This window comes from Triturus cristatus, chromosome 8, assembly GCF_964204655.1.
Source record: "Triturus cristatus chromosome 8, aTriCri1.1, whole genome shotgun sequence".
NCBI classification, from domain to species: Eukaryota; Metazoa; Chordata; class Amphibia; order Caudata; family Salamandridae; genus Triturus; species Triturus cristatus.
The window spans coordinates 1,503,129,464-1,503,146,985 of NC_140591.1; positions in this window are offsets into that span (position 1 = coordinate 1,503,129,464).

Here is a 17,522-nt window from a genome sequence, read left to right on the forward strand (position 1 = left end):
TTATAAGTGCTAGGCTTTTCGCACAGGGAATTAATTAGTACTTGGTACTGAATGGGTCACTAGAGGAGTACAAAGGCAGTGACAAGATATTTGCTGGACTGTATGGATACTGACTACGAAATTGAAAGTGTGAAAGACATGTGTCTCGGTGGTTAGAGGACTGCATGCATAGTGGATAGGTGTTTGAAGCAGTTCATGTGCTAAGGCCTGGCTCAGTGCATGAATACTTGGGCACTGACTGAATCATTAGAATACTGGAAAGAGAGTGTCTTGGTGAATTTATAAGTGTTTGGTTTTTGGCACAGTGAATGGATTAGCACATGGTGTTGAATGGGTCACTAGAGGACTGTAAAGAGAGTGACAGGGTGTTTCCTGGAAGTGTGTGGATACTGACTAGGGAATTGAAGGTGTAAAAGACAAGTGTATAGTATGGTAGAACACTACATGCATACTGCATAGACATTTCAAGCAGTCTATTTGGTACTTAGAAACTGACTATATCATCAGACTACTTCTAGGACAGTGCTTGGGTAAAACATTTCAATTTTCAGTTCTGCCCCAGTGAAGAGAATAGTACATGGTACTGCACCTTAGTGTCAAACCCTGACTCATTTTATCAATGCATAAGCAAAGACTAGCTTCTAATGCTACTAAAACTTGACAACATGACAGGTTTTAAAACAGTTATCTGCTAAAAAATACACAGTGTTACCAAATGCTTCTGTCACAGTGGTTCCCAAATGCACACAGACTCACAGTGTGATTCTAGACAACAAGCACTATCCTAGGAGTTTACCAAAACTCATTGACTAGTGTAGAAGGTGTAAGAGTACTGCACACAATCTACATATTTAAGTACTGCACTTTAGTGTCAAACCCTGACTTATTTTATCAATGCATAAACAAAGACTGGCTTCTAATGCTACTAAAACTTGACAACATGACAGATTTTAAAACAGTTATCTATCAGCAAATACACGATATCACCAAACACTTCTCTCACAGTGGTTCCCAAATACACACAGACTCACAGTGTGATTCTAGACAAGCACCACTATCCCTAGGAGTTTACCAAAACTCATTCACTAGTCTAGAAGAGTTAATGGTACTGCACACAATCTACATATTTCACAACTGCACTTTAGTGTCAATGCCTGACTCATTTAATCAACACATAACCAAAGACTGGCTTCTAATGCTACTAAAACTTAACAACATGACAGGTTTTAAAACAGTTATCTGTCAGCAAATACACGATGTCACCAAATGCTTCTTTCACAGTGATCCCAAATACACACTAACTCACACTGTGATTCTAGACAAGCACCACTATCCCTAAGAGTTTACCAAAACTCATTCACTACAGTGTAAGTGGTAAGGGAACTGCACACAATCCACATATTTAGGACTGCACTTTCTGTCAAAGCCTGACTCATTTAATCAACGCATAAGCAAAGACTGGCTTCTAAACCTACTAAAACTTGACAACATGACAGGTTTTAAAACAGTTATCTGTCAGCAAATACACGATGTTACCAAACGCTTCTCTCACAGTGGTTCCCAAATGAACAAAGACTCACAGTATTTTACGTAAATGGGTCGCGACACTGCTCGTCATGCTGCAAATAACCCCAAAAGATTCTGGATAGTGTAGTGGCTACGGTGAGTACGCCTACGCCACGAGTATATAGAAATATAATGCCATCCCTGGACACGTGTTTCGAGGTAATTGCCTCTCGTCAGCAGGGAGCAGGTAGGTATGCGGGGTGCCGATGACTGCCATATATATAGGTAAAATACCTTCCAAGGCGCGCAGGTGCAGACACCGGGCTCGTCAGCCAAAGTCGCTCGAATGAGCTATTAGTAATTTACGTAAATGGGTCGCGACACTGCTCGTCATGCTGCAAATAACCCCAAAGGATTCTGGATAGTGTAGTGGCTACGGTGAGTACGCCTACGCCACGAGTATATAGAAATATAATGCCATCCCTGGACACGTGTTTCGAGGTAATTGCCTCTCATCAGCAGGGAGCAGGTAGGTATGCGGGGTGCCGATGACTGCCATATATATAGGTAAAATACCTTCCAAGGCGCGCAGGTGCAGACACCGGGCTCGTCAGCCTAAGTCGCTCGAATGAGCTATTAGTAATTTACGTAAATGGGTCGCGACACTGCTCGTCATGCTGCAAATAACCCCAAAGGATTCTGGATAGTGTAGTGGCTACGGTGAGTACGCCTACGCCACGAGTATATAGAAATATAATGCCATCCCTGGACACGTGTTTCGAGGTAATTGCCTCTCGTCAGCAGGGAGCAGGTAGGTATGCGGGGTGCCGATGACTGCCATATATATAGGTAAAATACCTTCCAAGGCGCGCAGGTGCAGACACCGGGCTCGTCAGCCAAAGTCGCTCGAATGAGCTATTAATAATTTACGTAAATGGGTCGCGACACTGCTCGTCATGCTGCAAATAACCCCAAAGGATTCTGGATAGTGTAGTGGCTACGGTGAGTACGCCTACGCCACGAGTATATAGAAATATAATGCCATCCCTGGACACGTGTTTCGAGGTAATTGCCTCTCGTCAGCAGGGAGCAGGTAGGTATGCGGGGTGCCGATGACTGCCATATATATAGGTAAAATACCTTCCAAGGCGCGCAGGTGCAGAAACCGGGCTCGTCAGCCAAAGTCGCTCGAATGAGCTATTAGTAATTTACGTAAATGGGTCGCGACACTGCTCGTCATGCTGCAAATAACCCCAAAGGATTCTGGATAGTGTAGTGGCTACGGTGAGTACGCCTACGCCACGAGTATATAGAAATATAATGCCATCCCTGGACACGTGTTTCGAGGTAATTGCCTCTCGTCAGCAGGGAGCAGGTAGGTATGCGGGGTGCCGATGACTGCCATATATATAGGTAAAATACCTTCCAAGGCGCGCAGGTGCAGACACCGGGCTCGTCAGCCAAAGTCGCTCGAATGAGCTATTAGTAATTTACGTAAATGGGTCGCGACACTGCTCGTCATGCTGCAAATAACCCCAAAGGATTCTGGATAGTGTAGTGGCTACGGTGAGTACGCCTACGCCACGAGTATATAGAAATATAATGCCATCCCTGGACACGTGTTTCGAGGTAATTGCCTCTCGTCAGCAGGGAGCAGGTAGGTATGCGGGGTGCCGATGACTGCCATATATATAGGTAAAATACCTTCCAAGGCGCGCAGGTGCAGACACCGGGCTCGTCAGCCAAAGTCGCTCGAATGAGCTATTAGTAATTTACGTAAATGGGTCGCGACACTGCTCGTCATGCTGCAAATAACCCCAAAGGATTCTGGATAGTGTAGTGGCTACGGTGAGTACGCCTACGCCACGAGTATATAGAAATATAATGCCATCCCTGGACACGTGTTTCGAGGTAATTGCCTCTCGTCAGCAGGGAGCAGGTAGGTATGCGGGGTGCCGATGACTGCCATATATATAGGTAAAATACCTTCCAAGGCGCGCAGGTGCAGACACCGGGCTCGTCAGCCAAAGTCGCTCGAATGAGCTATTAGTAATTTACGTAAATGGGTCGCGACACTGCTCGTCATGCTGCAAATAACCCCAAAGGATTCTGGATAGTGTAGTGGCTACGGTGAGTACGCCTACGCCACGAGTATATAGAAATATAATACCATCCCTGGACACGTGTTTCGAGGTAATTGCCTCTCGTCAGCAGGGAGCAGGTAGGTATGCGGGGTGCCGATGACTGCCATATATATAGGTAAAATACCTTCCAAGGCGCGCAGGTGCAGACACCGGGCTCGTCAGCCAAAGTCGCTCGAATGAGCTATTAGTAATTTACGTAAATGGGTCGCGACACTGCTCGTCATGCTGCAAATAACCCCAAAGGATTCTGGATAGTGTAGTGGCTACGGTGAGTACGCCTACGCCACGAGTATATAGAAATATAATGCCATCCCTGGACACGTGTTTCGAGGTAATTGCCTCTCGTCAGCAGGGAGCAGGTAGGTATGCAGGGTGCCGATGACTGCCATATATATAGGTAAAATACCTTCCAAGGCGTGCAGGTGCAGACACCGGGCTCGTCAGCCAAAGTCGCTCGAATGAGCTATTAGTAATTTACGTAAATGGGTCGCGACACTGCTCGTCATGCTGCAAATAACCCCAAAGGATTCTGGATAGTGTAGTGGCGACGGTGAGTACGCCTACGCCACGAGTATATAGAAATATAATGCCATCCCTGGACACGTGTTTCGAGGTAATTGCCTCTCGTCAGCAGGGAGCAGGTAGGTATGCGGGGTGCCGATGACTGCCATATATATAGGTAAAATACCTTCCAAGGCGCGCAGGTGCAGACACCGGGCTCGTCAGCCAAAGTCGCTCGAATGAGCTATTAGTAATTTACGTAAATGGGTCGCGACACTGCTCGTCATGCTGCAAATAACCCCAAAGGATTCTGGATAGTGTAGTGGCTACGGTGAGTACGCCTACGCCACGAGTATATAGAAATATAATGCCATCCCTGGACACGTGTTTCGAGGTAATTGCCTCTCGTCAGCAGGGAGCAGGTAGGTATGCAGGGTGCCGATGACTGCCATATATATAGGTAAAATACCTTCCAAGGCGCGCAGGTGCAGAAACCGGGCTCGTCAGCCAAAGTCGCTCGAATGAGCTATTAGTAATTTACGTAAATGGGTCGCGACACTGCTCGTCATGCTGCAAATAACCCCAAAGGATTCTGGATAGTGTAGTGGCTACGGTGAGTACGCCTACGCCACGAGTATATAGAAATATAATGCCATCCCTGGACACGTGTTTCGAGGTAATTGCCTATCGTCAGCAGGGAGCAGGTAGGTATGCGGGGTGCCGATGACTGCCATATATATAGGTAAAATACCTTCCAAGGCGCGCAGGTGCAGACACCGGGCTCGTCAGCCAAAGTCGCTCGAATGAGCTATTAGTAATTTACGTAAATGGGTCGCGACACTGCTCGTCATGCTGCAAATAACCCCAAAGGATTCTGGATAGTGTAGTGGCTACGGTGAGTACGCCTACGCCACGAGTATATAGAAATATAATGCCATCCCTGGACACGTGTTTCGAGGTAATTGCCTCTCGTCAGCAGGGAGCAGGTAGGTATGCGGGGTGCCGATGACTGCCATATATATAGGTAAAATACCTTCCAAGGCGCGCAGGTGCAGACACCGGGCTCGTCAGCCAAAGTCGCTCGAATGAGCTATTAGTAATTTACGTAAATGGGTCGCGACACTGCTCGTCATGCTGCAAATAACCCCAAAGGATTCTGGATAGTGTAGTGGCTACGGTGAGTACGCCTACGCCACGAGTATATAGAAATATAATGCCATCCCTGGACACGTGTTTCGAGGTAATTGCCTCTCGTCAGCAGGGAGCAGGTAGGTATGCGGGGTGCCGATGACTGCCATATATATAGGTAAAATACCTTCCAAGGCGCGCAGGTGCAGACACCGGGCTCGTCAGCCAAAGTCGCTCGAATGAGCTATTAGTAATTTACGTAAATGGGTCGCGACACTGCTCGTCATGCTGCAAATAACCCCAAAGGATTCTGGATAGTGTAGTGGCTACGGTGAGTACGCCTACGCCACGAGTATATAGAAATATAATGCCATCCCTGGACACGTGTTTCGAGGTAATTGCCTCTCGTCAGCAGGGAGCAGGTAGGTATGCGGGGTGCCGATGACTGCCATATATATAGGTAAAATACCTTCCAAGGCGCGCAGGTGCAGACACCGGGCTCGTCAGCCAAAGTCGCTCGAATGAGCTATTAGTAATTTACGTAAATGGGTCGCGACACTGCTCGTCATGCTGCAAATAACCCCAAAGGATTCTGGATAGTGTAGTGGCTACGGTGAGTACGCCTACGCCACGAGTATATAGAAATATAATGCAATCCCTGGACACGTGTTTCGAGGTAATTGCCTCTCGTCAGCAGGGAGCAGGTAGGTATGCGGGGTGCCGATGACTGCCATATATATAGGTAAAATACCTTCCAAGGCGCGCAGGTGCAGACACCGGGCTCGTCAGCCAAAGTCGCTCGAATGAGCTATTAGTAATTTACGTAAATGGGTCGCGACACTGCTCGGCACCCCGCATACCTACCTGCTCCCTGCTGACGAGAGGCAATTACCTCGAAACACGTGTCCAGGGATGGCATTATATTTCTATATACTCGTGGCGTAGGCGTACTCACCGTAGCCACTACACTATCCAGAATCCTTTGGGGTTATTTGCAGCATGACGAGCAGTGTCGCGACCCATTTACGTAAATTACTAATAGCTCATTCGAGCGACTTTGGCTGACGAGCCCGGTGTCTGCACCTGCGCGCCTTGGAAGGTATTTTACCTATATATATGGCAGTCATCGGCACCCCGCATACCTACCTGCTCCCTGCTGACGAGAGGCAATTACCTCGAAACACGTGTCCAGGGATGGCATTATATTTCTATATACTCGTGGCGTAGGCGTACTCACCGTAGCCACTACACTATCCAGAATCCTTTGGGTTTATTTGCAGCATGACGAGCAGTGTCGCGACCCATTTACGTAAATTACTTATAGCTCATTCGAGCGACTTTGGCTGACGAGCCCGGTGTCTGCACCTGCGCGCCTTGGAAGGTATTTTACCTATATATATGGCAGTCATCGGCACCCCGCATACCTACCTGCTCCCTGCTGACGAGAGGCAATTACCTCGAAACACGTGTCCAGGGATGGCATTATATTTCTATATACTCGTGGCGTAGGCGTACTCACCGTAGCCACTACACTATCCAGAATCCTTTGGGGTTATTTGCAGCATGACGAGCAGTGTCGCGACCCATTTACGTAAATTACTAATAGCTCATTCGAGCGACTTTGGCTGACGAGCCCGGTGTCTGCACCTGCGCGCCTTGGAAGGTATTTTACCTATATATATGGCAGTCATCGGCACCCCGCATACCTACCTGCTCCCTGCTGACGAGAGGCAATTACCTCGAAACACGTGTCCAGGGATGGCATTATATTTCTATATACTCGTGGCGTAGGCGTACTCACCGTAGCCACTACACTATCCAGAATCCTTTGGGGTTATTTGCAGCATGACGAGCAGTGTCGCGACCCATTTACGTAAATTACTAATAGCTCATTCGAGCGACTTTGGCTGACGAGCCCGGTGTCTGCACCTGCGCGCCTTGGAAGGTATTTTACCTATATATATGGCAGTCATCGGCACCCCGCATACCTACCTGCTCCCTGCTGACGAGAGGCAATTACCTCGAAACACGTGTCCAGGGATGGCATTATATTTCTATATACTCGTGGCATAGGCGTACTCACCGTAGCCACTACACTATCCAGAATCCTTTGGGGTTATTTGCAGCATGACGAGCAGTGTCGCGACCCATTTACGTAAATTACTACTAGCTCATTCGAGCGACTTTGGCTGACGAGCCCGGTGTCTGCACCTGCGCGCCTTTGAAGGTATTTTACCTATATATATGGCAGTCATCGGCACCCCGCATACCTACCTGCTCCTTGCTGACGAGAGGCAATTACCTCGAAACACGTGTCCAGGGATGGCATTATATTTCTATATACTCGTGGCGTAGGCGTACTCACCGTAGCCACTACACTATCCAGAATCCTTTGGGGTTATTTGCAGCATGACGAGCAGTGTCGCGACCCATTTACGTAAATTATTAAAGACTCACAGTATGATTCTAGACAAGCACCACTATCCCTTGGAGTTTACCAAAACTCATTCACTACAGTTGAAAAGGTAATGGAACTGCACACAATCTACATATTTCACAGCTGCACTTTTGTGTCAAAGCCTGACTCATTTAATGAAAGCATAAGCCATAACTGTCTTCTAATGCTATTAAAACTTCACAACATGACATGTTTTAAAACAGTTATCTGTCAGCAAATACACGATGTTACCAAACACTTCTCTCGCAGTGGTTCCCAAATGTACACAGACTCACAGTGTAATTCTAGACAAGCACCACTATCCCTAGGAGTTCACCAAAACTCGTTCACTACAGTGGAAGAGATAACAGAACTGCACACAATCTACATATTTCACGACTCCACTTTAGTGTCAATGCCTGACTCATTTAATCAACGCATAAGCAAAGACTGGCTTCTAATCCTACTAAAACTTGACAACATGACAGGTTTTAAAACAGTTATCTGTCAGCAAATACACGATGTTACCAAACGCTTCTCTCACAGTGCTTCCCAAATGCACACAGACTCACAATGTGATTCTAGACAAGCATCACTATCCCTACAACTTTACCAAAACTCATTCACTACAGTGGAAGTGGAACTGCACACAATGTTCATATTTCAGGACTGCACTTTTGTGTCAAAGCCTGACTCATTTAATGAAAGCATAAGCAATGACTAGCTTCTAATGCTACTAAAACTTGACAACATGACAGGATTTAAGATAGTTATCTCTCAGCAAATACACAATATTACCATATGCTTCTCTCACATTGGTTCCCAAATGCACACAGACTCACAGTGTGATTCTAGACAACAACCACTATCCCTACTAGTTTACCAAACCTTATTTACTACTATGAAACTGGTAAGGGAACTGCACACAATGTGCATATTTCAAAAGTGCACTTTTGTATCAAAGCCTGACTCATTTAATTAACGCATAAGCAAAGACTGACTTCTAATGCTACTAAAACTTGACAACATGACAGGTTTTAAAAGAGTTATCTGCTAAAAAATACACAATGTTACCAAATGCTTCTCTCACAGTGGTTCCCAAATGCACACAGGCTCTCTGTGTGATTCTAGACAAACAACACTATCCCTTCCACTATACCAAAGCACATTTCTTCATCTACAAGGAGTACTACATTTCACTGCAGAAACATAACTCATTTCACAAATTCATAAACAATGACTGGTTTCTAATTCTCCCAAAATATAAAAATAGCATAGTTATCTGTCTACAAACACATGAAAAACACAAATGCTTATCACAAAATGGTTTCTACATGCACACACACTGTCAATAAGATTGTAGAGAAAAAAAAGTACTCGCTACACTTCAGCACAAGAAATACATTAGACTGATTAAAATCAAAATAGTCTACATACATCCCCTCACAATTAAATAACTCATCTTTCAAGTTCTTTTGTAGATTAAGAAGTATATCAGTCACTCACCATATTTTCTTTTACAGAATCTCTGCACTGTGTACCTCTCAGCAAAAGCAAAGAATGGAAAAGTTTCCCTTTCATTTCCCACACATATACATGTAAACATCAAATCACAATCCTTCACACATAAACTCAAAAGCAAACACACATTTCTATTGGTTAAACATTTCAACCCTTTCCAACTGATATACATTTCAACCCTTCCCTCAATCTGCCTTCTGCCTGTTACCATAGAAACAGCTCATGGAGCACTGCACAGAGCACACAGGTCAGAAGTTCAGCACACAATGTTCCTACACAAGAGAGGAAGTGTGCTTCACTTTTCAACATATCAGCTAATCATATATAATGTTCCTCACAATCTGTTTTTGTTAACCAATAAGAATCATACCTTTAAAAAACAAAAATATACACCCTACCTTTTAGTGTACAAAGTAGTCATACAACCAATGATTTCTTATTTTAAAAAAAAAAAAAAATCTGTGGATCCGCGCACCCAACGCGTGAGAATCCGTGCACCCAACGCGATAGGATGTGCGCACCGTGCGCGCATTTCGCAGTTTTTTTTTTAAAAAGGGGGCCCCAGGGGGTCCTTCTGGGACCCCCTTAGCCCCTCTAGAGGGTCAGAGTATTTCCACTCTGCCCCCTTTATATGTTTTACACACTTATTCCCCTTGTTTCTTCAGCCTCGCTTCTACCGAGGCAGAAAATGGCCGCCAACAGTTCCTGGTTTCAAATGTTGAGACACGCTCGACAGCCAATTAGCATTCAGCGCGCGATCGGGAGGGTGCGCTCTCGGTTCGGTGAGGGTGCGCTTACGGTGCGTGAAGGGTCCGCGGATCCTCCCTGGCCATAGACATCACTAACTATTTGACCCTAATTTTCTCAAGAACTACTGAACAGATTCACACCATATATGCAAAAGGCACGAGTCCAAACTGAGGACTACCTCTTTGCCAAATTTGATGTCATTCTGTTCAGCGGTTCGGGCTGTAGCTGCGACAACAGATCCTATGGGAAATTGCATGGGCTAAAACGTGTTTTGGGACCCCCCTTTTTTCTCGGCCCCTGCTTGACGAATCACTGCAAAACTTTCAGGGTAGGAGCGGAGCGGAGCTGGCCAAAGGTTTAGAGAACTTCGCAAAGATTCGTCAACCGGCGCCAAAGATATTCCCAATAGAATGTTGCGGATTTCCTTTGGGAAAAAGGTCCTAACTAGAACTATCTACTGGCGACCGCCAGTAGATAATACACATACATATATATAAATGCATATATATATGTGCATATGTGTGTGTGTAGAGAGAGGTAGAGGTGTAGAGGTAGAGAGGTAGAGGTAGAGGGGTAGAGGTAGAGCGGTAGACAGGTAGACAGGTAGAGAGTAGTAGAGAGAGAGGTAGAGAGAGGTAAAGAGGTAGAGAGTGAGTAGTAGAGAGTAATAGAGAGAGTAGCAGAGAGTGGGTAGTAGAGAGTAGTAGAGTGAGACGTAGAAAGTGAGTAGTAGAGAGTGAGTAGTAGAGAGTAGTAGTGAGTGAGTATTAGAGAGTGACTAGTAGAGAGTGAGTAGTAGAGAGTAGTATAGAGTGAGTAGTAGAGTGAGTAGTAGAGAGTAGTAGAGAGTGAGTAGTAGAGAGTAGTAGATAGTGAGTAGTAGAGAGTAGTAGAGAGTGAGAAGCAGAGAGAGAGTATTAGAGAGTAGTAGAGAGTGAGTAGTAGAGTGAGTAGTGGAGAGTAGTAGAGAGTGAGTAGTAGAGAATGAGTAATAGAGTGAGCAGTAGAGTGAGTAGTAGAGTGAGAAGTAGAGAGTAGTAGAGAGAGAGTAGTAGAGAGTGAGTAGTAGAGAGTATTAGAGAGTGAGTAGTAGAGAGTAGTAGAGAGTGAGCAGTAGAGAGTGAGTACTAGAGAGAGAATAGTAGAGAGTGAGTAGTAGACAGTGGTAGAGAGTGAGTAGCAGAGAGTGAGTAGTAGAGAGAGAGTGGTAGAGAGAGAGTAATAGAGAGTAGTAGAGTAGTAGAGAGTTAGTAGTAGAGAGTGAGAAGTAGAGAGTAGTGGAGTAGTAGAGAGTGAGTAGTAGAGAGTAGTAGAGCGTGAGTAGTAGAGTGAGTATTAGAGAGTAGTAGAGAGTGAGTAGTAGAGTGAGTACTAGAGAGTAGTAGAGAGCAAGTAGTAGAGAGCAAGTAGTAGAGAGTGTGTAGTAGAGAGTGAGTAGTAGAGAGTGAGTAGTAGAGAGAGTAGTAGAGTGTGAGAAGTAGATAGAATAAGAGAGAGTAGTAGAGAGTGAGAAGTAGAGTGAGTAGTAGAGAGTAGTTGTGAGTGAGTAGTAGAGAGTGAGTGGTGGAGAGTGAGCAGTAGAGAGTAGTAGAGAGTTAGTAGTAGAGAGTGAGTAGTAGAGAGTAGTAGAGTGAGTAGTAGAGAATAGTAGAGAGTGAGTAGTAGAGAGAGTAGTAGAGAGTAGTAGAGTAGTAGAAAGTGAGTAGAAGACAGTGAGTAGTAGAGAGAGTGGTAGAGAGAGTAGTAGAGAGTAATAGAGTAGTAGAGAGTCAGTAGAAGAGAGTGAGTAGTAGAGAGTAGTAGAGAGCAAGTAGTAGAGATTGAGTAGTGGAGAGTGAGTAGTAGAGAGTGAGTAGGAGAGAGTGAGTATTAGAGAGTGAGTAGTAGAGAGTAGTAGAGTGAGTAGTAGAAAGTGAGTAGTAGAGAGAGAGTAGTAGAGAGAAGTAGAGAGTGAGTAGTAGAGTAGTAGAGAGTGAGTGGTAGAGAGTAGGAGAGAGTGAGTATTAGAGAGGGAATAGTAGAGTGTAGTAGTAGAGAGTAGTAGAGAGAGAGTAGTAGAGAGTGAGTAGTAGAGAGTAAGTAGTAGAGAGAACGTAGTAGAGTGAGTACTAGAGAGCAGTAGAGTGATTAGTAGAGAGTGTGTAGTAGAGAGAGAGTAGTAGAGGGTGAGAAGTAGAGTAGGAGATAGTGAGTGGTAGAGAGTAGTAGAGAGTAGTAGAGTGAGTAGTAGAGAATTGTAGAGAGTGAGTAGTAGAGAGAGTAGTAGAGAGTAGTAGAGTAGTAGAGAGTGAGTAGTAGACAGTGAGAAGTAGAGAGAGTAGTAGAGAGAGTAGTAGAGAGTAATAGAGAAGTAGAGTGTGAGTAGAAGAGAGTGAGTAGTAGAGAGTAGTAGAGAGCGAGTAGTAGAGAGTGAGTAGTGGAGAGTGAGTAGTAGAGAGCGAATAGTAGAGAGTGAGTAGTAGAGTGAGTAGTAGAGAGTAGAAGAGAGTGAATAGTAGAGTGAGTACTAGAGAGTAGTAGAGAGCAAGTAGTAGAGAGCAAGTAGTAGAGAGTGAGTAGTAGGGAGAGTAGTAGAGTGTGAGAAGTAGATAGAGTAAGAGAGAGTAGTAGAGTAGTAGAGAGTGAGAAGTAGAGAGAGTAGTTGAGAACGAGTAGTAGAGAGTGAGTAGTGAAGAGTGACCAGTAGAGAGTAGTAGAGAGTGAGTAGTAGAGAGTGAGTAGTAGAGAGTAGTAGAGAGTGAGTAGTAGAGAGAAAGAAGTAGAGAGAAAGTAGTAGAGAGTGAGTAGTAGAGAGTAGTAGAGTGAGTAGTAGAGAGTGAGTAGTAGAGAGAGAGTAGTAGAGAGTGAGAAGCAAAGAGTGAGTGGTAGAGAGTAGTAGAGAGTAGTAGAGTGAGTTGTAGAGAATAGTAGAGAGTGAGTAGTAGAGAGAGTAGTAGAGAGTAGTAGAGTAGTAGAGAGTGAGTAGAAGACAGTGAGTAGTAGAGAGAGTAGTAGAGAGAGTAGTAGAGAGTAATAGAGTAGTAGAGAGTCAGTAGAAGAGAGTGAGTAGTAGAGAGTAGTAGAGAGCAAGTAGTAGAGATTGAGTAGTGGAGAGTGAGTAGTAGAGAGCAAGTAGGAGAGAGTGAGTATTAGAGAATGAGTAGTAGAGAGAGAGTAGTAGAGAGTAAGTAGTAGAGAGTAGTAGAGTGAGTAGTAGAAAGTGAGTAGTAGGGAGAGAGTAGTAGAGAGTGAGTGATAGAGAATAGTAGAGAGTAGTAGAGTGAGTAGTAGAGAGTAGGAGAGAGTGAGTATTAGAGAGGGAATAGTAGAGAGTAGTAGTAGAGAGCCCAGAGAGAGAGTAGTAGAGAGTGAGTAGTAGAGAGTAAGTAGTAGAGAGTAGTAGCGCGTGAGTAGTAGAGAGTGAGTAGTAGAGAGTAGTAGAGAGTGAGTAGTAGAGTCATAGAGAGTGGGTAGTAGAGAGTAGTAGAGTGTAGCAGGGAGTGAGTAGTAGAAAGTGAATAGTAGAGAGTAGTATAGAGTGAGAAGTAGAGAGAGAGTAGTAGAGAGTGAGTAGTAGAGAGTGAGTAGTAGAGAGAGAGTAGAAGAGAGTAGTAGAATAGTAGAGAGTGAGTAGTAGAGAGTGAGTAGTAGAGAGAGAGTAGTAGAGACTAGTAGAGAGTGAGTAGTAGAGTAGTAGAGGGTAGTCAGTCAGTGTCAGTCAGTGTCAGTCAGTGTCAGTGTCAGTCAGTCAGTGTCAGTCAGTCAGTCAGTGTCAGTCAATCAGTGTCAGTCAGTGTCAGTCAATCAGTGTCAGTCAGTGTCAATCAGTCAGTGTCAGTCAATCAGTGTCAGTCAGTGTCAGTCAGTCAGTCAGTGTCAGTATATCAGTGTCAGTCATTGTCAGTCAGTCAGTTTCAGTCAATCAGTGTCAGTCAGTGTCAGTCAGTGTCAGTGTCAGTCAATCAGTGTCAGTCAGTGTCAATCAGTCAGTGTCAGTCAGTCAGTGTCAGTCAGTCTCAGCTAGAGCAGCTCTGCTGACCTGGTTCTCTGGCTCTAAAGCAGCTCTGCTGACCTGGTTCTCTCCCTCTAAAGCAGCTCTGCTGACCTGGTTTCTCTGGCTCTACAGCAGGTCTGCTGACCTGGTTCTCTGTCTCTAGAGCAGCTCTGCTGACCCAGTTCTATGGCTCTAAAGCAGTTCTGCTGACATGGTTATCTGGCTCTAGAGCAGCTCTGCTGACCTGGTTCTCCCCCTCTAGAGCAGCTCTGCTGACCTGGTTCTCTCCCTCTAAAGCAGCTCTATTGACCTGGTTTCTCTGGCTCTACAGCAGCTCTGCTGACCTGGTTCTCTGGCTCTAGAGCAGCTCTGCTGACCTGGTTCTTAGGCTCTAGAGCAGCTCTGCTGCCATGATTCTCTGGCTCTAAAGCAGCTCTGCTGACCTGGTTCTATGGCTCTAAAGCAGCTCTGCTGACTTGGTTCTCTGGCTCTAGAGCAGCTCTGGTGACCTGGTTCTCTGGCTCTAGTCTAAAGCAGCTCTGCTGACCTGGTTCTGTGGCTCTAAATCAGCTCTGCTGGCCTGGTTCTCTGGCTCTAAAGCAGCTCTGATGACCTGGTTCTCTCCCTCTAAAGCAGCTCTGCTGACCTGGTTTCTCTGGCTCTAGAGCAGCTCTGCTTATCTAGTTCATAGTCTGTAGAGCAGCTCTGCTGACCTTGTTCTCTGGCTCTACAACAGCTCTGCTGACCTGGTTCTCTGGCTCTAAAGCAGCTCTGCTGACCCTTTTCTATGGTTCTAAAGCAGTTCTGCTGACCTGGTTCTCTGGCTCTTGAGCAACTCTACTGACCTAGTCCCTTGGCTCTAAAGCAGCTCTGCTGGCCTGGTTTTCTGGCTCTAAAGCAACTCTGATGACCTGGTTCTCTCTCTCTAAAGCAGCTCTGCTAACCTGGCTTCTCTGGCTCTACAGCAGCTCTGCTGACCTGGTTCTCTGGCTCTAGAGCAGCTCTGCTTACCTAGTTCTTAGTCTCTAGAGCAGATCTGCTGACCTGGTTCCCTGGCTCTACAACAGCTCTGCTGACCTGGTTTCTCTGGCTCTACAACAGCTCTGCTGACCTGGTTCTCTGGCTCTAGAGCAGCTCTGCTTACCTAGTTCTTAGTCTCTAGAGCAGCTCTGCTGACCTGGTTCTCTGGCTCTACAACAGCTCTGCTGACCTGGTTCTCTGGCTCTAAAGCAGCTCCGCTGACCTGGTTCTATGGCTCTAAAGCAGCTCTGCTGACCTGGTTCTCTAGCTCTTATGCAAGTCTGCTGACCTGGTTCTCTGGCTCTAAAGCAGCTCTGCTGACCTGGTTCTCTCCCTCTAAAGCAGCTCTGCTGACCTGGTTCTCTGGCTCTTATGCAAGTCTGCTGACCTGGTTCTCTGGCTCTTATGCAAGTCTGCTGACCTGGTTCTCTGGCTCTAAAGCAGCTCTGCTGACCTGGTTCTCTCCCTCTAAATCAGCTCTACTGACCTGGTTCTCTGCCTCTAGAGTAGCTCTGCTTACCTGCTTCTTAGGATCTACAGCAGCTCTGCTGACCTGGTTCTCCGGCTCTAGAGCAGCTATGCTTACCTAGTTCTTAGTCTCTAGAGCAGCTCTGCTGACCCGATTCTCTGTCTCTAAAGCAGCTCTGCTGGCCTGGTTCTATGGCTCTAAAGCAGATCTGATGACTTGGTTCCCTGGCTCTAGAGCAGCTTTGGTGACCTGGTTCTCTGTCTCTAAAGCAGCTCTGCTGACCTGGTTCTCTGGCTCTATAGCAGCTCTGCTGGCCTGGTTCTCTGACTCTAAAGCAACTCTGATGACCTGGTTCTCTCCCTCTAAAGCAGCTCTGCTGACCTGGTTTCTCTGACTCTACAGTAGCTCTGCTGACCTGGTTCTCTGGCTCTAGAGCAGCTCTTCTTAACTAGTTCATAGTCTCTAGAGCAGCTCTGCTGACCTTGTTCTCTGGCTCTACAACAGCTCTGCTGACCTGGTTCTCTGGCTCTAACGCAGCTCTGCTGACTCGGTTCTATGGTTCTAAAGCAGTTCTGCTGACATGGTTCTCTGGCTCTTGAGCAGCTCTGCTGACCTGGTCCCTTGGCTCTAAAGCAGCTCTGCTGTCCTGGTTTTCTGGCTCTAAAGCAACTCTGATGACCTGGTTCTCTCTCTATAAAGCAGCTCTGATAACCTGGCTTCTCTGGCTCTACAGCAGCTCCGCTGACCTGGTTCTCTGTCTCTAGAGCAGCTCTGCTTACCTAGTTCTTAGTCTCTAGAGCAGCTCTGCTGACCTGGTTTCCTGGCTCTACAACAGTTCTGTTGACCTGGTTCACTGGCTCTAAAGCAGCTCTGCTGACCTGGTTCCCTGGCTCTTGAGCAGCTCTGCTGACCTGGTCCCTTGGCTCTAAAGCAGCTCTGCTGACCTGGTTCTCTCCCTCTAAAGCAGCTCTGCTGGCCTGGTTCTCTGGTTCTAAAGCAGCTCTGCTGACCTGGTTCTCTCCCTCTAAAGCAGCTCTGCTGACCTGGTTTCTCTGGCTCAACAGCAGCTCTGCTGACCTGGTTCTCTGGCTCTAGAGCAGCTCTGCTGACCTGGTTCTCTGGCTCTTATGCAAGTCTGCTGACCTGGTTCTCTGGCTCTAAAGCAGCTCTGCTGACCTGGTTCTCTCCCTCTAAATCAGCTCTACTGACCTGGTTCTCTGCCTCTACAGCAGCTCTGCTGGTCTGCTTCTTAGGCTCTACAGCAGCTCTGTTTACCTAGTTCTTAGTCTCTAGAGCAGCTCTGCTGACCTGGTTCTCTGGCTCTACAACAGCTCTGCTGACCTGGTTCACTGGCTCTAAAGCAGCTCTGCTGACCTGGTTCTATGGCTCTAAGGCAGCTCTGCTGACCTGGTTCTCTGGCTCTAGAGAAGCTCTGCTGACCTGGTTCTCTGGCTCTAAAGCAGCTCTACTGACCTGGTTCTCTCCCTCTAGAGCAGCTCTGCTCACCTGCTTCTTAGGCTCTAGAGCAGCTCTGCTGACCTGGTTCTCTGGCTCTACAACGGCTCTACTGACCTAGTTTCTCTGGCTCTACAACAGCTCTGCTGACCTGGTTCTCTGCACTCACGATGCATGCACCCAACTTATTATAAGTTTATTATCAGCACAAATATATTATTTTTATGAATATCTTAAATAATCTCTTGCCCTAATATGTATACTAAAGACACATACATATCATTTTGGAATGCACGGGAGCAGGAGTCGTGGACTGGTCACATACCAATGGCGCACATCACCTAATATTAAATGTATATGATGTAACTGAAAAACACGCAGCCGTCGCACACCATACACGGATCCTTCACAACTTTTCTAAATTGCCGGCTAGAATGCACACACCCACCGTGATGTGTACGCTTTGAGTGCGCAACTCCGGAAAAAAATTTGCATCTTTTTAAAAAAAGGAAAATAATATAAATATATTAAAATAAAAAATGAAAACAAGAAAATCAATATTTCATTTTTTTTCAAAATTTGTTTTTGCAATTTTCAGAAAAATATATGTTATTTAAT